Source organism: Amphiura filiformis, chromosome 4, assembly GCF_039555335.1.
Source record: "Amphiura filiformis chromosome 4, Afil_fr2py, whole genome shotgun sequence".
NCBI lineage: Eukaryota > Metazoa > Echinodermata > Ophiuroidea > Amphilepidida > Amphiuridae > Amphiura > Amphiura filiformis.
The window spans coordinates 22,039,269-22,065,624 of NC_092631.1; the positions used below are offsets into that span (position 1 = coordinate 22,039,269).

Consider the following 26,356-nt stretch of genomic DNA (forward strand, 5'->3'; position numbering starts at 1 on the left):
AATTGCACTCGATTTCAGCGTATTTAATCCTATCATTGCAATGCTACTGTATTGTGTTATTGAGCTTCGATCTAATGAATTCATTCATTAAAACTCATGTTTTGGTCGTATTCAGCATTTGTCTAACGTATAATTTTGAATATACACGGTCACATTATACATACCTTCCTAACTTTGACATGCTTATTGGTAATTATTCCTCCATTTAAGCCAAATGAGCACGGTCTACCATAATGTTAAATAAATATATATTAACTTTTAAGTTATATTATTCTGGTAGACCGTTATTGCGTCATTAATTCTTGTTATCCTTGTTAAAAATAAATTCGCATGAATAACAACAGCTCAACCATGGTGTAGTGGTTTGCGTACTGCCTTATGATCATGAGGGCTACGGTTCGAAGCTCATTGTCGCCGATATGTTTCCTTTTAAATCCTGCTCTTTATCTCTTTTTATTTTTGAATACCAATAATAAGCACATTTAAAATGTGTAATTGTATATAATTGTATATACACTTTTTGGCATGGCATTGTTACGTTGAATTAGCGTGTCTGTGATGGGTAGTTGAACTGAGGCCTATATTAAAGAGTTTAACGTGCATTCCGGTAATAGCATTTGAAATAGGGTAATGAGTTTGAAAGATCAATGATGAGACAAACATCATGATTCTGTTTTATTTATTTCTATATTTTCTTAATTTCTTATTTGGTTTGCTTTTATTATGTTTGTAAATTCTTCCAAAGGAGAATTTATATGTCCACTCTAATATAAGCAATCAATGTGTCAAATATTCCTTGAAAAATGCATGCATTGCAGGGTTTGATATTCAAAAAATGTTTATTTTAATAATATTGTTAACAATTGGCTAATCATGTAATGCATAATGAAATTATCTTGACATCACTGAAAAATTATGAAAATCGAGCAACGCGTTCGAGAGTTATGGCGATTTTATTGATATTAATAGATTATTTTTCGCATCCCCTATACAATCAAGTGCAAATTTGCTGGGACACTTGCTTAGTTCAATGACCCTCCCGCACCCCTTATTCAATGTTGTATACCAAACGCCTCATTTTGTAAATGGCCTATATTTTTGCTCCAACATTGGTTGGTGGGAGAGGAGGGATTCGAAATAGGTTGGAAACTATACAAATAAAATATCACATGGTGAACTTCATATTATCGGTTTTATTGAACAGAGGGAGCGAAATATGAACAAGTGTCCCAGGGAAATTTGCACTTGATTGTAAAAAAAAAAAAAAAAAATAATCTATTACTTTCAGTAAAATTACCATAACTCGCAAACGCGTTGCTCGATTGACATGATTTTTCACTAATTTCAAACAAATAACATTGCGCATTTTTTGGTTACTTTAATTGTAATTTTTGTCAAACTTAATATTTTAGGTATCAAAACGCTGTAATATATGCATTATTTAAGGCATATTTGACACATGATTGCTATTATAAGCGCATTATCTCAAAATTCACTTTTAAAACTATTTAAAACTAATCAAAATTAAATTATATTGGAAATATAGAGTACAATCGGTTAAAAATACCTACTGAAATAACAAAAAACATCATAAAACAAAACAATTGTTTCCTTTAGTCCATTGGTAAATGTAAATGTAAATTGGCAACATAAAGGAAAAAGAAAAAAAAAAAAAAAAAAGAAAGAAAGAAAGAAAAAAAGAAAGAAAGAAAGAAAGAAAGAAAGAAAGAAAGAAAGAAAGAAAGAAAGAAAAACAGCATTACATGGATTCGAACTCGCGACATCGGGGGCGAGAAGCAAGGCCAGTAACTATATGCCACCGGGAGACTGATGACAATTGCACTCGATTTCAGCGTATTTAATCCTATCATTGCAATGCTACTGTATTGTGTTATTGAGCTTCGATCTAATGAATTCATTCATTAAAACTCATGTTTTGGTCGTATTCAGCATTTGTCTAACGTATAATTTTGAATATACACGGTCACATTATACATACCTTCCTAACTTTGACATGCTTATTGGTAATTATTCCTCCATTTAAGCCAAATGAGCACGGTCTACCATAATGTTAAATAAATATATATTAACTTTTAAGTTATATTATTCTGGTAGACCGTTATTGCGTCATTAATTCTTGTTATCCTTGTTAAAAATAAATTCGCATGAATAACAACAGCTCAACCATGGTGTAGTGGTTTGCGTACTGCCTTATGATCATGAGGGCTACGGTTCGAAGCTCATTGTCGCCGATATGTTTCCTTTTAAATCCTGCTCTTTATCTCTTTTTTTTTTTTTAATACCAATAATAAGCACATTTAAAATGTGTAATTGTATATAATTGTATATACGCTTTTGGCATGGCATTGTTACGTTGAATTAGCGTGTCTGTGATGGGTAGTTGAACTGAGGCCTATATTAAAGAGTTTAACGTGCATTCCGGTAATAGCATTTGAAATAGGGTAATGAGTTTGAAAGATCAATGATGAGACAAACATCATGATTCTGTTTTATTTATTTCTATATTTTCTTAATTTCTTATTTGGTTTGCTTTTATTATGTTTGTAAATTCTTCCAAAGGAGAATTTATATGTCCACTCTAATATAAGCAATCAATGTGTCAAATATTCCTTGAAAAATGCATGCATTGCAGGGTTTGATATTCAAAAAAATGTTTATTTTAATAATATTTTTAAAAATTGGCTAATCATGTAATGCATAATGAAATTATCTTGACATCACTGAAAAATTATGAAAATCGAGCAACGCGTTCGAGAGTTATGGCGATTTTATTGATATTAATAGATTATTTTTCGCATCCCCTATACAATCAAGTGCAAATTTGCTGGGACACTTTCATAGTTCAATGACCTCCCTGCACCCCTTATTCAATGTTGTATACCAAACGCCTCATTTTTTAAATGGCCTATATTTTTGCTCCAACATTGGTTGGTGGGAGAGGGAGGATTCGAAATAGGTTGGAAACTATACAAATAAAATATCACATGGTGAACTTCATATGACCGGTTTTATGGAACAAAGGGCGACAAATATGAACAAGTGTCCCAGGGAAATTTGCACTTGATTGTATAAAAAAAAAAAAAAAATAATCTATTACTTTCAGTAAAATTACCATAACTCGCAAACGCGTTGCTCGATTGACATGATTTTTTTTTTAATTTCAAACAAATAACATTGCGCATTTTTTTGTTACTTTAATTGTAATTTTTTGTCAAACTTAATATTTTTAGGTATCAAAACGCTGTAATATATGCATTATTTAAGGCATATTTGACACATGATTGCTATTATAAGCGCATTATCTCAAAATTCACTTTTAAAACTATTTAAAACTAATCAAAATTAAATTATATTGGAAATATAGAGTACAATCGGTTAAAAATACCTACTGAAATAACAAAAAACATCATAAAACAAAACAATTGTTTCCCTTTAGTCCATTGGTAAATGTAAATGTAAATTGGCAACATAAAGGTAAAAAGAAAAAAAAAAAAAAAAAAGAAAGAAAGAAAGAAAAAAAAGAAAGAAAGAAAGAAAGAAAGAAAGAAAGAAAGAAAGAAAAAGAATAAAAAAGAAAGAAAGAAAAACAGCATTACATGGATTCGAACTCGCGACATCGGGGGCGAGAAGCAAGGCCAGTAACTATATGCCACCGGGAGACTGATGACAATTGCACTCGATTTCAGCGTATTTAATCCTATCATTGCAATGCTACTGTATTGTGTTATTGAGCTTCGATCTAATGAATTCATTCATTAAAACTCATGTTTTGGTCGTATTCAGCATTTGTCTAACGTATAATTTTGAATATACACGGTCACATTATACATACCTTCCTAACTTTGACATGCTTATTGGTAATTATTCCTCCATTTAAGCCAAATGAGCACGGTCTACCATAATGTTAAATAAATATATATTAACTTTTAAGTTATATTATTCTGGTAGACCGTTATTGCGTCATTAATTCTTGTTATCCTTGTTATAAATAAATTCGCATGAATAACAACAGCTCAACCATGGTGTAGTGGTTTGCGTACTGCCTTATGATCATGAGGGCTACGGTTCGAAGCTCATTGTCGCCGATATGTTTCCTTTTAAATCCTGCTCTTTATCTCTTTTTATTTTTGAATACCAATAATAAGCACATTTAAAATGTGTAATTGTATATAATTGTATATACACTTTTTGGCATGGCATTGTTACGTTGAATTAGCGTGTCTGTGATGGGTAGTTGAACTGAGGCCTATATTAAAGAGTTTAACGTGCATTCCGGTAATAGCATTTGAAATAGGGTAATGAGTTTGAAAGATCAATGATGAGACAAACATCATGATTCTGTTTTATTTATTTCTATATTTTCTTAATTTCTTATTTGGTTTGCTTTTATTATGTTTGTAAATTCTTCCAAAGGAGAATTTATATGTCCACTCTAATATAAGCAATCAATGTGTCAAATATTCCTTGAAAAATGCATGCATTGCAGGGTTTAATAAAAAAAAAATGTTTATTTTAATAATATTTTTAAAAATTGGCTAATCATGTAATGCATAATGAAATTATCTTGACATCACTGAAAAAATTATGAAAATCGAGCAACGCGTTCGAGAGTTATGGCGATTTTATTGATATTAATAGATTATTTTTCGCATCCCCTATACATGTATTGAAGAAGACAAAAATAATCTATTACTTTCAGTAAAATTACCATAACTCGCAAACGCGTTGCTCGATTGACATGATTTTTTCACTAATTCAAACAAATAACATTGCGCATTTTTTGGTTACTTTAATTGTAATTTTTGTCAAACTTAATATTTTTAGGTATCAAAACGCTGTAATATATGCATTATTTAAGGCATATTTGACACATGATTGCTATTATAAGCGCATTATCTCAAAATTCACTTTTAAAACTATTTAAAACTAATCAAAATTAAATCATATTGGAAATATAGAGTACAATCGGTTAAAAATACCTACTGAAATAACAAAAACATCATAAAACAAAACAATTGTTTCCCTTTAGTCCATTGGAAAATGTAAATGTAAATTGGCAACATAAAGAAAAAAAAAAAAGAAAAAAAAGAAAGAAAGAAAGAAAGAAAAAAAGACAGAAAAAGGAAAGAAAGAAAGAAAGAAAGAAAGGCAAAAGAATAAAAAAGAAAGAAAGAAAAACAGCATTACATGGATTCGAACTCGCGACATCGGGGCGAGAAGCAAGGCCAGTAACTATATGCCACCGGGAGACTGATGACAATTGCACTCGATTTCAGCGTATTTAATCCTATCATTGCAATGCTACTGTATTGTGTTATTGAGCTTCGATCTAATGAATTCATTCATTAAAACTCATGTTTTGGTCGTATTCAGCATTTGTCTAACGTATAATTTTGAATATACACGGTCACATTATACATACCTTCCTAACTTTGACATGCTTATTGGTAATTATTCCTCCATTTAAGCCAAATGAGCACGGTCTACCATAATGTTAAATAAATATATATTAACTTTTAAGTTATATTATTCTGGTAGACCGTTATTGCGTCATTAATTCTTGTTATCCTTGTTAAAAATAAATTCGCATGAATAACAACAGCTCAACCATGGTGTAGTGGTTTGCGTACTGCCTTATGATCATGAGGGCTACGGTTCGAAGCTCATTGTCGCCGATATGTTTCCTTTTAAATCCTGCTCTTTATCTCTTTTTATTTTTGAATACCAATAATAAGCACATTTAAAATGTGTAATTGTATATAATTGTATATACACTTTTTGGCATGGCATTGTTACGTTGAATTAGCGTGTCTGTGATGGGTAGTTGAACTGAGGCCTATATTAAAGAGTTTAACGTGCATTCCGGTAATAGCATTTGAAATAGGGTAATGAGTTTGAAAGATCAATGATGAGACAAACATCATGATTCTGTTTTATTTCTTTCTATATTTTCTTAATTTCTTATTTGGTTTGCTTTTATTATGTTTGTAAATTCTTCCAAAGGAGAATTTATATGTCCACTCTAATATAAGCAATCAATGTGTCAAATATTCCTTGAAAAATGCATGCATTGCAGGGTTTGATATTCAAAAAATGTTTATTTTAATAATATTTTTAAAAATTGGCTAATCATGTAATGCATAATGAAATTATCTTGACATCACTGAAAAAATTATGAAAATCGAGCAACGCGTTCGAGAGTTATGGCGATTTTATTGATATTAATAGATTATTTTTCGCATCCCTATACAATCAAGTGCAAATTTGCTGGGACACTTTCATAGTTCAATGACCCTCCCCGCACCCCTTATTCAATGTTGTATACCAAACGCCTCATTTTGTAAATGGCCTATATTTTTGCTCCAACATTGGTTGGTGGGAGAGGAGGATTCGAAATAGGTTGGAAACTATACAAATAAAATATCACATGGTGAACTTCATATGACCGGTTTTATTGAACAGAGGGCGCGAAATATGAACAAGTGTCCCAGGAAATTTGCACTTGATTGTATTGAAGAAGACAAAAATAATCTATTACTTTCAGTAAAATTACCATAACTCGCAAACGCGTTGCTCGATTGATATGATTTTTCACTAATTTCAAACAAATAACATTGCGCATTTTTTGGTTACTTTAATTGTAATTTTTGTCAAACTTAATATTTTTAGGTATCAAAACGCTGTAATATATGCATTATTTAAGGCATATTTGACACATGATTGCTATTATAAGCGCATTATCTCAAAATTCACTTTTAAAACTATTTAAAACTAATCAAAATTAAATTATATTGGAAATATAGAGTACAATCGGTTAAAAATACCTACTGAAATAACAAAAAACATCATAAAACAAAACAATTGTTTCCCTTTAGTCCATTGGTAAATGTAAATGTAAATTGGCAACATAAAGGTAAAAAGAAAAAAAGAAAAAAAAAAAGAAAGAAAGAAAGAAAAAAAGAAAAAAAGAAAGAAAGAAAGAAAGAAAGAAAGAAAAAAAAAAGAAAGAAAGAAAAACAGCATTACATGGATTCGAACTCGCGACATCGGGGCGAGAAGCAAGGCCAGTAACTATATGCCACCGGGAGACTGATGACAATTGCACTCGATTTCAGCGTATTTAATCCTATCATTGCAATGCTACTGTATTGTGTTATTGAGCTTCGATCTAATGAATTCATTCATTAAAACTCATGTTTTGGTCGTATTCAGCATTTGTCTAACGTATAATTTTGAATATACACGGTCACATTATACATACCTTCCTAACTTTGACATGCTTATTGGTAATTATTCCTCCATTTAAGCCAAATGAGCACGGTCTACCATAATGTTAAATAAATATATATTAACTTTTAAGTTATATTATTCTGGTAGACCGTTATTGCGTCATTAATTCTTGTTATCCTTGTTAAAAATAAATTCGCATGAATAACAACAGCTCAACCATGGTGTAGTGGTTTGCGTACTGCCTTATGATCATGAGGGCTACGGTTCGAAGCTCATTGTCGCCGATATGTTTCCTTTTAAATCCTGCTCTTTATCTCTTTTTTATTTTTGAATTCCAATAATAAGAACATTTAAAATGTGTAATTGTATATAATTGTATATACACTTTTGGCATGGCATTGTTACGTTGAATTAGCGTGTCTGTGATTGGTAGTTGAACTGAGGCCTATATTAAAGAGTTTAACGTGCATTCCGGTAATAGCATTTGAAATAGGGTAATGAGTTTGAAAGATCAATGATGAGACAAACATCATGATTCTGTTTTATTTATTTCTATATTTTCTTAATTTCTTATTTGGTTTGCTTTTATTATGTTTGTAAATTCTTCCAAAGGAGAATTTATATGTCCACTCTAATATAAGCAACCAATGTGTCAAATATTCCTTGAAAAATGCATGCATTGCAGGGTTAAATAATAAAAAAATGTTTATTTTAATAATATTTTTAAAAATTGGCTAATCATGTAATGCATAATGAAATTATCTTGACATCACTGAAAAAATTATGAAAATCGAGCAACGCGTTCGAGAGTTATGGCGATTTTATTGATATTAATAGATTATTTTTTCGCATCCCCTATACATGTATTGAAGAAGACAAAAAATAATCTATTACTTTCAGTAAAATTACCATAACTCGCAAACGCGTTGCTCGATTGACATGATTTTTTCACTAATTTCAAACAAATAACATTGCGCATTTTTTGGTTACTTTAATTGTAATTTTTGTCAAACTTAATATTTTTAGGTATCAAAACGCTGTAATATATGCATTATTTAAGGCATATTTGACACATGATTGCTATTATAAGCGCATTATCTCAAAATTCACTTTTAAAACTATTTAAAACTAATCAAAATTAAATTATATTGGAAATATAGAGTACAATCGGTTAAAAATACCTACTGAAATAACAAAAACATCATAAAACAAAACAATTGTTTCCCTTTAGTCCATTGGTAAATGTAAATGTAAATTGGCAACATAAAGGTAAAAAGAAAAAAAAAAAAAAAAAAAAAGAAAGAAAGAAAGAAAAAAAAGAAAGAAAAAGGAAAGAAAGAAAGAAAGAAAGAAAGGCAAAAGAATAAAAAAGAAAGAAAGAAAAACAGCATTACATGGATTCGAACTCGCGACATCGGGGCGAGAAGCAAGGCCAGTAACTATATGCCACCGGGAGACTGATGACAATTGCACTCGATTTCAGCGTATTTAATCCTATCATTGCAATGCTACTGTATTGTGTTATTGAGCTTCGATCTAATGAATTCATTCATTAAAACTCATGTTTTGGTCGTATTCAGCATTTGTCTAACGTATAATTTTGAATATACACGGTCACATTATACATACCTTCCTAACTTTGACATGCTTATTGGTAATTATTCCTCCATTTAAGCCAAATGAGCACGGTCTACCATAATGTTAAATAAATATATATTAACTTTTAAGTTATATTATTCTGGTAGACCGTTATTGCGTCATTAATTCTTGTTATCCTTGTTAAAAATAAATTCGCATGAATAACAACAGCTCAACCATGGTGTAGTGGTTTGCGTACTGCCTTATGATCATGAGGGCTACGGTTCGAAGCTCATTGTCGCCGATATGTTTCCTTTTAAATCCTGCTCTTTATCTCTTTTTTATTTTTGAATACCAATAATAAGCACATTTAAAATGTGTAATTGTATATAATTGTATATACACTTTTGGCATGGCATTGTTACGTTGAATTAGCGTGTCTGTGATGGGTAGTTGAACTGAGGCCTATATTAAAGAGTTTAACGTGCATTCCGGTAATAGCATTTGAAATAGGGTAATGAGTTTGAAAGATCAATGATGAGACAAACATCATGATTCTGTTTTATTTCTTTCTATATTTTCTTAATTTCTTATTTGGTTTGCTTTTATTATGTTTGTAAATTCTTCCAAAGGAGAATTTATATGTCCACTCTAATATAAGCAATCAATGTGTCAAATATTCCTTGAAAAATGCATGCATTGCAGGGTTTGAAATTCAAAAAAATGTTTATTTTAATAATATTTTTAAAAATTGGCTAATCATGTAATGCATAATGAAATTATCTTGACATCACTGAAAAATTATGAAAATCGAGCAACGCGTTCGAGAGTTATGGCGATTTTATTGATATTAATAGATTATTTTTCGCATCCCCTATACAATCAAGTGCAAATTTGCTGGGACACTTTCATAGTTCAATGACCCTCCCTGCACCCTTATTCAATGTTGTATACCAAACGCCTCATTTTGTAAATGGCCTATATTTTTGCTCCAACATTGGTTGGTGGGAGAGGGAGGGGATTCGAAATAGGTTGGAAACTATACAAATAAAATATCACATGGTGAACTTCATATGACCGGTTTTATTGAACAGAGGGCGCGAAATATGAACAAGTGTCCCAGGGAAATTTGCACTGATTGTATTGAAGAAGACAAAAATAATCTATTACTTTCAGTAAAATTACCATAACTCGCAAACGCGTTGCTCGATTGACATGATTTTTTTACTAATTTAAAACAAATAACATTGCGCATTTTTTGGTTACTTTAATTGTAATTTTTGTCAAACTTAATATTTTAGGTATCAAAACGCTGTAATATATGCATTATTTAAGGCATATTTGACACATGATTGCTATTATAAGCGCATTATCTCAAAATTCACTTTTAAAACTATTTAAAACTAATCAAAATTAAATTATATTGGAAATATAGAGTACAATCGGTTAAAAATACCTACTGAAATAACAAAAAACATCATAAAACAAAACAATTGTTTCCCTTTAGTCCATTGGTAAATGTAAATGTAAATTGGCAACATAAAGGTAAAAAGAAAAAAAAAAAAAAAAAGAAAGAAAGAAAGAAAGAAAAAGACAGAAAAAGGAAAGAAAGAAAGAAAGAAAGAAAGGCAAAAAGAATAAAAAAGAAAGAAAGAAAAACAGCATTACATGGATTCGAACTCGCGACATCGGGGGCGAGAAGCAAGGCCAGTAACTATATGCCACCGGGAGACTGATGACAATTGCACTCGATTTCAGCGTATTTAATCCTATCATTGCAATGCTACTGTATTGTGTTATTGAGCTTCGATCTAATGAATTCATTCATTAAAACTCATGTTTTGGTCGTATTCAGCATTTGTCTAACGTATAATTTTGAATATACACGGTCACATTATACATACCTTCCTAACTTTGACATGCTTATTGGTAATTATTCCTCCATTTAAGCCAAATGAGCACGGTCTACCATAATGTTAAATAAATATATATTAACTTTTAAGTTATATTATTCTGGTAGACCGTTATTGCGTCATTAATTCTTGTTATCCTTGTTATAAATAAATTCGCATGAATAACAACAGCTCAACCATGGTGTAGTGGTTTGCGTACTGCCTTATGATCATGAGGGCTACGGTTCGAAGCTCATTGTCGCCGATATGTTTCCTTTTAAATCCTGCTCTTTATCTCTTTTTTTTTTTGAATACCAATAATAAGCACATTTAAAATGTGTAATTGTATATAATTGTATATACACTTTTTGGCATGGCATTGTTACGTTGAATTAGCGTGTCTGTGATGGGTAGTTGAACTGAGGCCTATATTAAAGAGTTTAACGTGCATTCCGGTAATAGCATTTGAAATAGGGTAATGAGTTTGAAAGATCAATGATGAGACAAACATCATGATTCTGTTTTATTTATTTCTATATTTTCTTAATTTCTTATTTGGTTTGCTTTTATTATGTTTGTAAATTCTTCCAAAGGAGAATTTATATGTCCACTCTAATATAAGCAATCAATGTGTCAAATATTCCTTGAAAAATGCATGCATTGCAGGGTTTGATATTCAAAAAATGTTTATTTTAATAATATTTTTAAAAATTGCTAATCATGTAATGCATAATGAAATTATCTTGACATCACTGAAAAATTATGAAAATCGAGCAACGCGTTCGAGAGTTATGGCGATTTTATTGATATTAATAGATTATTTTTCGCATCCCTATACATGTATTGAAGAAGACAAAAATAATCTATTACTTTCAGTAAAATTACCATAACTCGCAAACGCGTTGCTCGATTGACATGAATTGTTCACTAATTTAAAACAAATAACATTGCGCATTTGTTTGGTTACTTTAATTGTAATTTTTTGTCAAACTTAATATTTTTAGGTATCAAAACGCTGTAATATATGCATTATTTAAGGCATATTTGACACATGATTGCTATTATAAGCGCATTATCTCAAAATTCACTTTTAAAACTATTTAAAACTAATCAAAATTAAATTATATTGGAAATATAGAGTACAATCGGTTAAAAATACCTACTGAAATAACAAAAAACATCATAAAACAAAACAATTGTTTCCCTTTAGTCCATTGGTAAATGTAAATGTAAATTGGCAACATAAAGGTAAAAAGAAAAAAAAGAAAAAAAAAGAAAGAAAGAAAGAAAGAAAAAGACAGAAAAAGGAAAGAAAGAAAGAAAGGCAAAAAGAATAAAAAAGAAAGAAAGAAAAACAGCATTACATGGATTCGAACTCGCGACATCGGGGCGAGAAGCAAGGCCAGTAACTATATGCCACCGGGAGACTGATGACAATTGCACTCGATTTCAGCGTATTTAATCCTATCATTGCAATGCTACTGTATTGTGTTATTGAGCTTCGATCTAATGAATTCATTCATTAAAACTCATGTTTTGGTCGTATTCAGCATTTGTCTAACGTATAATTTTGAATATACACGGTCACATTATACATACCTTCCTAACTTTGACATGCTTATTGGTAATTATTCCTCCATTTAAGCCAAATGAGCACGGTCTACCATAATGTTAAATAAATATATATTAACTTTTAAGTTATATTATTCTGGTAGACCGTTATTGCGTCATTAATTCTTGTTATCCTTGTTATAAATAAATTCGCATGAATAACAACAGCTCAACCATGGTGTAGTGGTTTGCGTACTGCCTTATGATCATGAGGGCTACGGTTCGAAGCTCATTGTCGCCGATATGTTTCCTTTTAAATCCTGCTCTTTATCTCTTTTTTATTTTTGAATACCAATAATAAGCACATTTAAAATGTGTAATTGTATATAATTGTATATACACTTTTTGGCATGGCATTGTTACGTTGAATTAGCGTGTCTGTGATGGGTAGTTGAACTGAGGCCTATATTAAAGAGTTTAACGTGCATTCCGGTAATAGCATTTGAAATAGGGTAATGAGTTTGAAAGATCAATGATGAGACAAACATCATGATTCTGTTTTATTTCTTTCTATATTTTCTTAATTTCTTATTTGGTTTGCTTTTATTATGTTTGTAAATTCTTCCAAAGGAGAATTTATATGTCCACTCTAATATAAGCAATCAATGTGTCAAATATTCCTTGAAAAATGCATGCATTGCAGGGTTTGATATTCAAAAAAATGTTTATTTTAATAATATTTTTAAAAATCGGCTAATCATGTAATGCATAATGAAATTATCTTGACATCACTGAAAAAATTATGAAAATCGAGCAACGCGTTCGAGAGTTATGGCGATTTTATTGATATTAATAGATTATTTTTTCGCATCCCCTATACAATCAAGTGCAAATTTGCTGGGACACTTTCATAGTTCAATGACCCTCCCCGCACCCCTTATTCAATGTTGTATACCAAACGCCTCATTTTGTAAATGGCCTATATTTTTGCTCCAACATTGGTTGGTGGGAGAGGGAGGGGATTCGAAATAGGTTGGAAACTATACAAATAAAATATCACATGGTGAACTTCATATGACCGGTTTTATTGAACAGAGGGCGCGAAATATGAACAAGTGTCCCAGGAAATTTGCACTTGATTGTATTGAAGAAGACAAAAATAATCTATTACTTTCAGTAAAATTACCATAACTCGCAAACGCGTTGCTCGATTGACATGATTTTTTCACTAATTTCAAACAAATAACATTGCGCATTTCTTTGGTTACTTTAATTGTAATTTTTTGTCAAACTTAATATTTTTAGGTATCAAAACGCTGTAATATATGCATTATTTAAGGCATACCGTAAAACCCCGTCTACAAGGATATACCTAAGAAACGCCCTCAATAAAATTGGTTGCTTGTTGTATTTGGAGTTTGAGCAAATATATACTGGCACTGGGTGGCTATGCATTCCATCTAAGTATGTTGTAACACCAATCAATTGTATTGACATAATAACGACTGTTTCGTATATCAGGATCGTATAGCTCAATTGATAGAGCGTCAGACTTTGGAACTGAAGACATGCTGAAGAGAGCATGGTCCGGGCACCGGTTCAGTTTTTTTCATTCTCGTTTAATTTTAACTTTTGACATGTTCTTTTTATCTTTCTTCAAATCTACCTTCTACTTTTAATTTTAGGTGTGTTTTTTTTTTTTTTTTAGTTTTTTTATAGTTTTTTTAGTAATTTTGTGGTTTTATAGAAACTAGTAAAAGCATTTATTCTAAATAATAGCGAAACCCACGGTTAGACAGATGTGTTGTAACTACTTGTCTGTCCTCGTCTTTGCAATATATACCTATGTTGCTGCACCTTTGTGCCATCCCAATTCTTGAGGAATGGTAGGTAGGGTGCGTTTTTGGCTTAAGCAAGATTTTGTTTCTACTTGAAATGAAATCAAAATAAATATTGTTCTGTTGCCACAATTGCAGTTTTTTCAATTAAAAAAATAGATGAGGAATAATAATTATTCCATATTTGAATCTATTGTCCCATCAAGAATAGAGTGTCTTCAAAAAACTTCAATCAATTCATCTGACAAAGGAAACTATTCTGGTCATTCAATTTTGTTTCGCTTGCACCTGTTATATCACAGGCGTTGGTAGAGAAGGCACACTTCTCTTGTCTTCACCGAAGTAGTGATGTAAACACTAACATGATTAATTACCATAGCTAGCAATGGACATACACTATTTTTTGTTCCACTTGAACCCATACTATAGGCTATTCGCTGTCGATGTGACGTAATTAATCGGATTAACTACCATAGCAATTGATGAATACAATTTCGAATATATATCGTTCACGTGGCACCTATGCATTAAACCATAGTTGTCAAAGAAATGCTAATCACTCGCCATGTAAGATTAGTATTAATGAAAAGAGTAGTATTCAATCTATGTTTGGTGACATACGCGGGTGATTAGTGCAATCTGCTTGATGGTAGTTATTGCGATTATTACGTCACTTCGACAGCGAATTGTAGTATAGACGAATCCAACAAGCCAAGTGATGGTCAGAATTTATTCGGTTATTATACGCTGGTGAAGTTGCGTAATTAATCGGATTAATTACCATAGCAATAGGTGAAAACAATTTTGAACATATCGCGCTGCGCTACAAGCAGGTTACACTCATCACCTGTACTGTGTATGTCTGCAATCATAGATTGAATACAATACTGGTCTTTTTAAAGATCTTACAGGTGCAGCATGATATGGTTCAATGAAGAGGTACCGCCTGAACGTATCAGTGTATAACGCGGTATATTCAAAAATTGTTTTCACCTATTGCTATAGTTAATCCGATTATTACGTAACTTCGCCAGCGTATTGAATAAAACAGGAGGATGTGAGTTCATAAGGGCAATGTCGGGGATTATAGGTCACAATCGATGTGGAGAGATGAGAGGTCCGACCAACAGCCATAGCGAATGGTTCATGTTCAACTAATTCCAGCGGACGGTCTGTGGCTAGTAAGGAATCGTCTTTGACCACATGCGCAGATCTGTCTCGTCAGGAAGATATTTAATATCCCGAATTTATAATAGGCCTATGCCTACCAGTTCCATCGTATAACCGATCTGCTAGAGAATATTTGTTACCATGTTTAATAAATTCGTATTTATCGTCGATAATAAAATGTAGCCAAATGTATATTATGTGTCACACGGTTTTCTGCTGAACCACTAGCAGGCTATGTTACCACATCTATGACAATGACAAAGGTGAATTTTGATGATTTTTACGATCGTCCGGATGAGCAAATCACTGAATGGGTCTTTAGTTCCCTCCTCTCCTTATCCTGCCAATATTATATGAATCAAAGAAAAATAAAGAAAAAATTAAACTAAACAAGAAAAAAAGACAAAGAAAAGAAACAATAAAAGAAAAACAATAGAATAAATTAAACTAAATATGAAAAAAAAATGATCACGAAAGGAGTCTTTAGAAAATGCAAGAAAATATAAATGAAAAGTTTGAACAATATTTTGTTTATAAAAGTTTGTGTGACCGTGATGAGGCTCGAACTCACCATCTTCCGATCTAAAGAACCAAAGTCTTATGCCTTGCCAAGTGAGCTATGCTCGTGAGATGCGAAATAAAGATAAAATAATACATTGTATACCTGCTTGTGTCGGTAAATGATTTGCTCAAATTCCATAATGATATAATATTGTGGAGGGCGCTAGCGTGAAATATGCTATCATCACAGTCGCTTCTATTCCTTATAGACGGGTTTCTACGGTATTTGACACATGATTGCTATTATAAGCGCATTATCTCAAAATTCACTTTTAAAACTATTTAAAACTAATCAAAATTAAATTATATTGGAAATATAGAGTACAATCGGTTAAAAATACCTACTGAAATAACAAAAAACATCATAAAACAAAACAATTGTTTCCCTTTAGTCCATTGGTAAATGTAAAAGAAAAAAAAAAAGAGAAAAAAGAAAAAAAGAAAAAAAAAAGAAAGAAAGAAAGAAAGAAAAAGAAAAAAAGGAAAGAAAGAAAGAAAGAAAGGAAAAAAGAATAAAAAAGAAAGAAAGAAAAACAGCATTACATGGATTCGAACTCGCGACATCGGGGCGAGAAGCAAGGCCAGTAACTATATGCCACCGGGAGACTGATGACAATTGCACTCGATTTCAGCGTATTTAATCCTATCATTGCAATGCTACTGTATTGTGTTATTGAGCTTCGATCTAATGAATTCATTCATTAAAACTCATGTTTTGGTCGTATTCAGCATTTGTCTAACGTATAATTTTGAATATACACGGTCACATTATACATACCTTCCTAACTTTGACATGCTTATTGGTAATTATTCCTCCATTTAAGCCAAATGAGCACGGTCTACCATAATGTTAAATAAATATATATTAACTTTTAAGTTATATTATTCTGGTAGACCGTTATTGCGTCATTAATTCTTGTTATCCTTGTTATAAATAAATTCGCATGAATAACAACAGCTCAACCATGGTGTAGTGGTTTGCGTACTGCCTTATGATCATGAGGGCTACGGTTCGAAGCTCATTGTCGCCGATATGTTTCCTTGTAAGTCCTGCTCGTTGGCTGTTTTTTCATTTTGAATAACAATAATAAGCACATTTAAAATGTGTAATTGTATATAATTGTATAATACACTTTTTGGCATGGCATTGTTACGTTGAATTAGCGTGTCTGTGATGGGTAGTTGAACTGAGGCCTATATTAAAGAGTTTAACGTGCATTCCGGTAATAGCATTTGAAATAGGGTAATGAGTTTGAAAGATCAATGATGAGACAAACATCATGATTCTGTTTTATTTCTTTCTATATTTTCTTAATTTCTTATTTGGTTTGCTTTTATTATGTTTGTAAATTCTTCCAAAGGAGAATTTATATGTCCACTCTAATATAAGCAATCAATGTGTCAAATATTCCTTGAAAAATGCATGCATTGCAGGGTTTGATATTCAAAAAATGTTTATTTTAATAATATTTTTAAAATTGGCTAATCATGTAATGCATAATGAAATTATCTTGACATCACTGAAAAATTATGAAAATCGAGCAACGCGTTCGAGAGTTATGGCGATTTTATTGATATTAATAGATTATTTTTCGCATCCCCTATACAATCAAGTGCAAATTTGCTGGGACACTTTCATAGTTCAATGACCCTCCCGCACCCCTTATTCAATGTTGTATACCAAACGCCTCATTTTGTAAATGGCCTATATTTTTGCTCCAACATTGGTTGGTGGGAGAGGAGGATTCGAAATAGGTTGGAAACTATACAAATAAAATATCACATGGTGAACTTCATATGACCGGTTTTATTGAACAGAGGGCGCGAAATATGAACAAGTGTCCCAGGGAAATTTGCACTTGATTGTATTGAAGAAGACAAAAATAATCTATTACTTTCAGTAAAATTACCATAACTCGCAAACGCGTTGCTCGATTGACATGATTTTTCACTAATTTCAAACAAATAACATTGCGCATTTTTTGGTTACTTTTATTGTCATTTATTGTCAAACTTAATATTTTTAGGTATCAAAACGCTGTAATATATGCATTATTTAAGGCATACCGTAAAACCCCGTCTACAAGGATATACCTAAGAAACGCCCTCAATAAAATTGGTTGCTTGTTGTATTTGGAGTTTGAGCAAATATATACTGGCACTGGGTGGCTATGCATTCCATCTAAGTATGTTGTAACACCAATCAATTGTATTGACATAATAACGACTGTTTCGTATATCAGGATCGTATAGCTCAATTGATAGAGCGTCAGACTTTGGAACTGAAGACATGCTGAAGAGAGCATGGTCCGGGCACCGGTTCAGTTTTTTCATTCTCGTTTAATTTTAACTTTTGACATGTTCTTTTTATCTTTCTTCAAATCTACCTTTCTACTTTTAATTTTAGGTGTGTTTTTTTTTTTTTAGTTTTTTTATAGTTTTTTTAGTAATTTTGTGGTTTTATAGAAACTAGTAAAAGCATTTATTCTAAATAATAGCGAAACCCACGGTTAGACAGTTGTGTTGTATCTACTTGTCTGTCCTCGTCTTTGCAATAAAAACTTATGTTGCTGCACCTTTGTGCCATCCCAATTCTTGAGGAATGGTAGGTAGGGTGCGTTTTGGCTTAAGCACGATTTTGTTTCTACTTGAAATGAAATCAAAATAAATATTGTTCTGTTGCCACAATTGCAGTTTTTTCTATAATAAAAAATAGATGAGGAATAATAATTATTCCATATTTGAATCTATTGTCCCATCAAGAATAGAGTGTCTTCAAAAACTTCAATCAATTCATCTGACAAAGGAAACTATTCTGGTCATTCAATTTTGTTTCGCTTGCACCTGTTATATCACAGGCGTTGGTAGAGAAGGCACACTTCTCTTGTCTTCACCGAAGTAGTGATGTAAACACTAACATGATTAATTACCATAGCTAGCAATGGACATACACTATTTTTTGTTCCACTTGAACCCATACTATAGGCTATTCGCTGTCGATGTGACGTAATTAATCGGATTAACTACCATAGCAATTGATGAATACAATTTCGAATATATATCGTTCACGTGGCACCTATGCATTAAACCATAGTTGTCAAAAAATGCTAATCACTCGCCATGTAAGATTAGTATTAATGAAAAGAGTAGTATTCAATCTATGTTTGGTGACATACGCGGGTGATTAGTGCAATCTGCTTGATGGTAGTTATTGCGATTATTACGTCACTTCGACAGCGAATTGTAGTATAGACGAATCCAACAAGCCAAGTGATGGTCAGAATTTATTCGGCCATTATACGCTGGTGAAGTTGCGTAATTAATCGGATTAATTACCATAGCAATAGGTGAAAACAATTTTGAACATATCGCGCTGCGCTACAAGCAGGTTACACTCATCACCTGTACTGTGTATGTCTGCAATCATAGATTGAATACAATACTGGTCTTTTCAAAGATCTTACAGGTGCAGCATGATATGGTTCAATGAAGAGGTACCGCCTGAACGTATCAGTGTATAACGCGGTATATTCAAAAATTGTTTTCACCTATTGCTATAGTTAATCCGATTATTACGTAACTTCGCCAGCGTATTGAATAAAACAGGAGGATGTGAGTTCATAAGGGCAATGTCGGGGATTATAGGTCACAATCGATGTGGAGAGATGAGAGGTCCGACCAACAGCCATAGCGAATGGTTCATGTTCAACTAATTCCAGCGGACGGTCTGTGGCTAGTAAGGAATCGTCTTTGACCACATGCGCAGATCTGTCTCGTCAGGAAGATATTTAATATCCCGAATTTATAATAGGCCTATGCCTACCAGTTCCATCGTATAACCGATCTGCTAGAGAATATTTGTTACCATGTTTAATAAATTCGTATTTATCGTATAATAAAATGTAGCCAAATGTATATTATGTGTCACACGGTTTTCTGCTGAACCACTAGCAGGCTATGTTACCACATCTATGACAATGACAAAGGTGAATTTTGATGATTTTTACGATCGTCCGGATGAGCAAATCACTGAATGGGTCTTTAGTTCCCTCCTCTCCTTATCCTGCCAATATTATATGAATCAAAGAAAAATAAAGAAAAATAAAATTAAACAAGAAAAAAAAAGACAAAGAAAAGAAACAATAAAAGAAAAACAATAGAATAAATTAAACTAAATATGAAAAAAAATGATCACGAAAGGAGTCTTTAGAAAATGCAAGAAAATATAAATGAAAAGTTTGAACAATATTTTGTTTATAAAAGTTTGTGTGACCGTGATGAGGCTCGAACTCACCATCTTCCGATCTAAAGAACCAAAGTCTTATGCCTTGCCAAGTGAGCTATGCTCGTGAGATGCGAAATAAAGATAAAATAATACATTGTATACCTGCTTGTGTCGGTAAATGATTTGCTCAAATTCCATAATGATATAATATTGTGGAGGGCGCTAGCGTGAAATATGCTATCATCACAGTCGCTTCTATTCCTTATAGACGGGTTTCTACGGTATTTGACACATGATTGCTATTATAAGCGCATTATCTCAAAATTCACTTTTAAAACAATTTAAAACTAATCAAAATTAAATCATATTGGAAATATAGAGTACAATCGGTTAAAAATACCTACTGAAATAACAAAAACATCATAAAACAAAACAATTGTTTCCCTTTAGTCCATTGGTAAATGTAAATGTAAATTGGCAACATAAAGGTAAAAAAAAAAAAGAAAAAAAAAAAAAAAAGAAAGAAAGAAAGAAAAAAAGAAAAAGAAAAAGGAAAGAAAGAAAGAAAGAAAGAAAGGCAAAAGAATAAAAAAGAAAGAAAGAAAAACAGCATTACATGGATTCGAACTCGCGACATCGGGGGCGAGAAGCAAGGCCAGTAACTATATGCCACCGGGAGACTGATGACAATTGCACTCGATTTCAGCGTATTTAATCCTATCATTGCAATGCTACTGTATTGTGTTATTGAGCTTCGATCTAATGAATTCATTCATTAAAACTCATGTTTTGGTCGTATTCAGCATTTATCTAACGTATAATTTTGAATATACACGGTCACATTATACATACCTTCCTAACTTTGACATGCTTATTGGTAATTATTCCTCCATTTAAGCCAAATGAGCACGGTCTACCATAATGTTAAATAAATATATATTAACTTTTAAGTTATATTATTCTGGTAGACCGTTATTGCGTCATTAATTCTTGTTATCCTTGTTAAAAATAAATTCGCATGAATAACAACAGCTCAACCATGGTGTAGTGGTTTGCGTACTGCCTTATGATCATGAGGGCTACGGTTCGAAGCTCATTGTCGCCGATATGTTTCCTTTTAAATCCTGCTCTTTATCTCTTTTTTATTTTTGAATACCAATAATAAGCACATTTAAAATGTGTAATTGTATATAATTGTATAATACACTTTTTTTTATTTTATTGTTACGTTGAATTAGCGTGTCTGTGATGGGTAGTTGAACTGAGGCCTATATTAAAGAGTTTAACGTGCATTCCGGTAATAGCATTTGAAATAGGGTAATGAGTTTGAAAGATCAATGATGAGACAAACATCATGATTCTGTTTTATTTCTTTCTATATTTTCTTAATTTCTTATTTGGTTTGCTTTTATTATGTTTGTAAATTCTTCCAAAGGAGAATTTATATGTCCACTCTAATATAAGCAATCAATGTGTCAAATATTCCTTGAAAAATGCATGCATTGCAGGGTTTGATATTCAAAAAATGTTTATTTTAATAATATTTTTAAAATTGGCTAATCATGTAATGCATAATGAAATTATCTTGACATCACTGAAAAATTATGAAAATCGAGCAACGCGTTCGAGAGTTATGGCGATTTTATTGATATTAATAGATTATTTTTTCGCATCCCCTATAAAAACAAATACAAATATGATAAAAAACTTTCATAGTTCAATGACCCTCCCTGCACCCCTTATTCAATGTTGTATACCAAACGCCTCATTTTGTAAATGGCCTATATTTTGCTCCAACATTGGTTGGTGGGGGTGGGAGGGGGTTCGAAATCAGTTGGAAACTATACAAATAAAATATCACATGGTGAACTTCATATGACCGGTTTTATTGAACAGAGGGCGCGAAATATGAACAAGTGTCCCAGGGAAATTTGCACTTGATTGTATTGAAGAAGACAAAAATAATCTATTACTTTCAGTAAAATTACCATAACTCGCAAACGCGTTGCTCGATTGACATGATTTTTTCACTAATTTCAAACAAATAACATTGCGCATTTTTTTGGTTACTTTAATTGTAATTTTTTGTCAAACTTAATATTTTTAGGTATCAAAACGCTGTAATATATGCATTATTTAAGGCATACCGTAAAACCCCGTCTACAAGGATATACCTAAGAAACGCCCTCAATAAAATTGGTTGCTTGTTGTATTTGGAGTTTGAGCAAATATATACTGGCACTGGGTGGCTATGCATTCCATCTAAGTATGTTGTAACACCAATCAATTGTATTGACATAATAACGACTGTTTCGTATATCAGGATCGTATAGCTCAATTGATAGAGCGTCAGACTTTGGAACTGAAGACATGCTGAAGAGAGCATGGTCCGGGCACCGGTTCAGTTTTTCATTCTCGTTTAATTTTAACTTTTGACATGTTCTTTTTATCTTTCTTCAAATCTACCTTTCTACTTTTAATTTTAGGTGTGTTTTTTTTTTTTTTTTAGTTTTTTTTTTTGTTTTTTTTAGTAATTTTGTGGTTTTATAGAAACTAGTAAAAGCATTTATTCTAAATAATAGCGAAACCCACGGTTAGACAGATGTGTTGTAACTACTTGTCTGTCCTCGTCTTTGCAATAAAAACCTATGTTGCTGCACCTTTGTGCCATCCCAATTCTTGAGGAATGGTAGGTAGGGTGCGTTTTTGGCTTAAGCACGATTTTGTTTCTACTTGAAATGAAATCAAAATAAATATTGTTCTGTTGCCACAATTGCAGTTTTTTCAATTAAAAAAATAGATGAGGAATAATAATTATTCCATATTTGAATCTATTGTCCCATCAAGAATAGAGTGTCTTCAATTTCTTCAATCAATTCATCTGACAAAGGAAACTATTCTGGTCATTCAATTTTGTTTCGCTTGCACCTGTTATATCACAGGCGTTGGTAGAGAAGGCACACTTCTCTTGTCTTCACCGAAGTAGTGATGTAAACACTAACATGATTAATTACCATAGCTAGCAATGGACATACACTATTTTTTGTTCCACTTGAACCCATACTATAGGCTATTCGCTGTCGATGTGACGTAATTAATCGGATTAACTACCATAGCAATTGATGAATACAATTTCGAATATATATCGTTCACGTGGCACCTATGCATTAAACCATAGTTGTCAAAGAAATGCTAATCACTCGCCATGTAAGATTAGTATTAATGAAAAGAGTAGTATTCAATCTATGTTTGGTGACATACGCGGGTGATTAGTGCAATCTGCTTGATGGTAGTTATTGCGATTATTACGTCACTTCGACAGCGAATTGTAGTATAGACGAATCCAACAAGCCAAGTGATGGTCAGAATTTATTCGGCCATTATACGCTGGTGAAGTTGCGTAATTAATCGGATTAATTACCATAGCAATAGGTGAAAACAATTTTGAACATATCGCGCTGCGCTACAAGCAGGTTACACTCATCACCTGTACTGTGTATGTCTGCAATCATAGATTGAATACAATACTGGTCTTTTCAAAGATCTTACAGGTGCAGCATGATATGGTTCAATGAAGAGGTACCGCCTGAACGTATCAGTGTATAACGCGGTATATTCAAAAATTGTTTTCACCTATTGCTATAGTTAATCCGATTATTACGTAACTTCGCCAGCGTATTGAATAAAACAGGAGGATGTGAGTTCATAAGGGCAATGTCGGGGATTATAGGTCACAATCGATGTGGAGAGATGAGAGGTCCGACCAACAGCCATAGCGAATGGTTCATGTTCAACTAATTCCAGCGGACGGTCTGTGGCTAGTAAGGAATCGTCTTTGACCACATGCGCAGATCTGTCTCGTCAGGAAGATATTTAATATCCCGAATTTATAATAGGCCTATGCCTACCAGTTCCATCGTATAACCGATCTGCTAGAGAATATTTGTTACCATGTTTAATAAATTCGTATTTATCGTATAATAAAATGTAGCCAAATGTATATTATGTGTCACACGGTTTTCTGCTGAACCACTAGCAGGCTATGTTACCACATCTATGACAATGACAAAGGTGAATTTTGATGATTTTTACGATCGTCCGGATGAGCAAATCACTGAATGGGTCTTTAGTTCCTCCTCTCCTTATCCTGCCAATATTATATGAATCAAAGAAAAATAAAGAAAAAATAAAATTAAACAAGAAAAAAAAGACAAAGAAAAGAAACAATAAAAGAAAAACAATAGAATAAATTAAACTAAATATGAAAAAAAAAAAATGATCACGAAAGGAGTCTTTAGAAAATGCAAGAAAATATAAATGAAAAGTTTGAACAATATTTTGTTTATAAAAGTTTGTGTGACCGTGATGAGGCTCGAACTCACCATCTTCCGATCTAAAGAACCAAAGTCTTATGCCTTGCCAAGTGAGCTATGCTCGTGAGATGCGAAATAAAGATAAAATAATACATTGTATACCTGCTTGTGTCGGTAAATGATTTGCTCAAATTCCATAATGATATAATATTGTGGAGGGCGCTAGCGTGAAATATGCTATCATCACAGTCGCTTCTATTCCTTATAGACGGGTTTCTACGGTATTTGACACATGATTGCTATTATAAGCGCATTATCTCAAAATTCACTTTTAAAACTATTTAAAACTAATCAAAATTAAATTATATTGGAAATATAGAGTACAATCGGTTAAAAATACCTACTGAAATAACAAAAAAATCATAAAACAAAACAATTGTTTCCCTTTAGTCCATTGGTAAATGTAAATGTAAATTGGCAACATAAAGGTAAAAAGAAAAAAAAAAAAAAAAAGAAAGAAAGAAAGAAAGAAAGGAAGGAAAGAAAGAAAGAAAGAAAGAAAGGCAAAAGAATAAAAGAAAGAAAGAAAAACAGCATTACATGGATTCGAACTCGCGACATCGGGGCGAGAAGCAAGGCCAGTAACTATATGCCACCGGGAGACTGATGACAATTGCACTCGATTTCAGCGTATTTAATCCTATCATTGCAATGCTACTGTATTGTGTTATTGAGCTTCGATCTAATGAATTCATTCATTAAAACTCATGTTTTGGTCGTATTCAGCATTTGTCTAACGTATAATTTTGAATATACACGGTCACATTATACATACCTTCCTAACTTTGACATGCTTATTGGTAATTATTCCTCCATTTAAGCCAAATGAGCACGGTCTACCATAATGTTAAATAAATATATATTAACTTTTAAGTTATATTATTCTGGTAGACCGTTATTGCGTCATTAATTCTTGTTATCCTTGTTAAAAATAAATTCGCATGAATAACAACAGCTCAACCATGGTGTAGTGGTTTGCGTACTGCCTTATGATCATGAGGGCTACGGTTCGAAGCTCATTGTCGCCGATATGTTTCCTTTTAAATCCTGCTCTTTATCTCTTTTTTATTTTTGAATACCAATAATAAGCACATTTAAAATGTGTAATTGTATATAATTGTATAATACACTTTTTGGCATGGCATTGTTACGTTGAATTAGCGTGTCTGTGATGGGTAGTTGAACTGAGGCCTATATTAAAGAGTTTAACGTGCATTCCGGTAATAGCATTTGAAATAGGGTAATGAGTTTGAAAGATCAATGATGAGACAAACATCATGATTCTGTTTTATTTCTTTCTATATTTTCTTAATTTCTTATTTGGTTTGCTTTTATTATGTTTGTAAATTCTTCCAAAGGAGAATTTATATGTCCACTCTAATATAAGCAATCAATGTGTCAAATATTCCTTGAAAAATGCATGCATTGCAGGGTTTGATATTCAAAAAATGTTTATTTTAATAATATTTTTAAAAATTGGCTAATCATGTAATGCATAATGAAATTATCTTGACATCACTGAATAAATTATGAAAATCGAGCAACGCGTTCGAGAGTTATGGCGATTTTATTGATATTAATAGATTATTTTTTCGCATCCCCTATACAATCAAGTGCAAATTTGCTGGGACACTTTCATAGTTCAATGACCCTCCCTGCACCCCTTATTCAATGTTGTATACCAAACGCCTCATTTTGTAAATGGCCTATATTTTTGCTCCAACATTGGTTGGTGGGAGAGGAGGATTCGAAATAGGTTGGAAACTATACAAATAAAATATCACATGGTGAACTTCATATGACCGGTTTTATTGAACAGAGGGCGCGAAATATGAACAAGTGTCCCAGGGAAATTTGCACTTGATTGTATTGAAGAAGACAAAAATAATCTATTACTTTCAGTAAAATTACCATAAC

The 26,356-nt window shown here is 32.2% G+C and overlaps 1 protein-coding gene across 1 annotated transcript in view; it reads left to right on the forward strand.

Moving 5' to 3' along the window:
* LOC140150698 (E3 ubiquitin-protein ligase rnf213-alpha-like) overlaps positions 1 to 26,356 on the forward strand; it is a 99,581-nt gene that overhangs the window by 16,230 nt on the left and 56,995 nt on the right. The gene's annotated exons all lie outside the window — the stretch shown is intronic.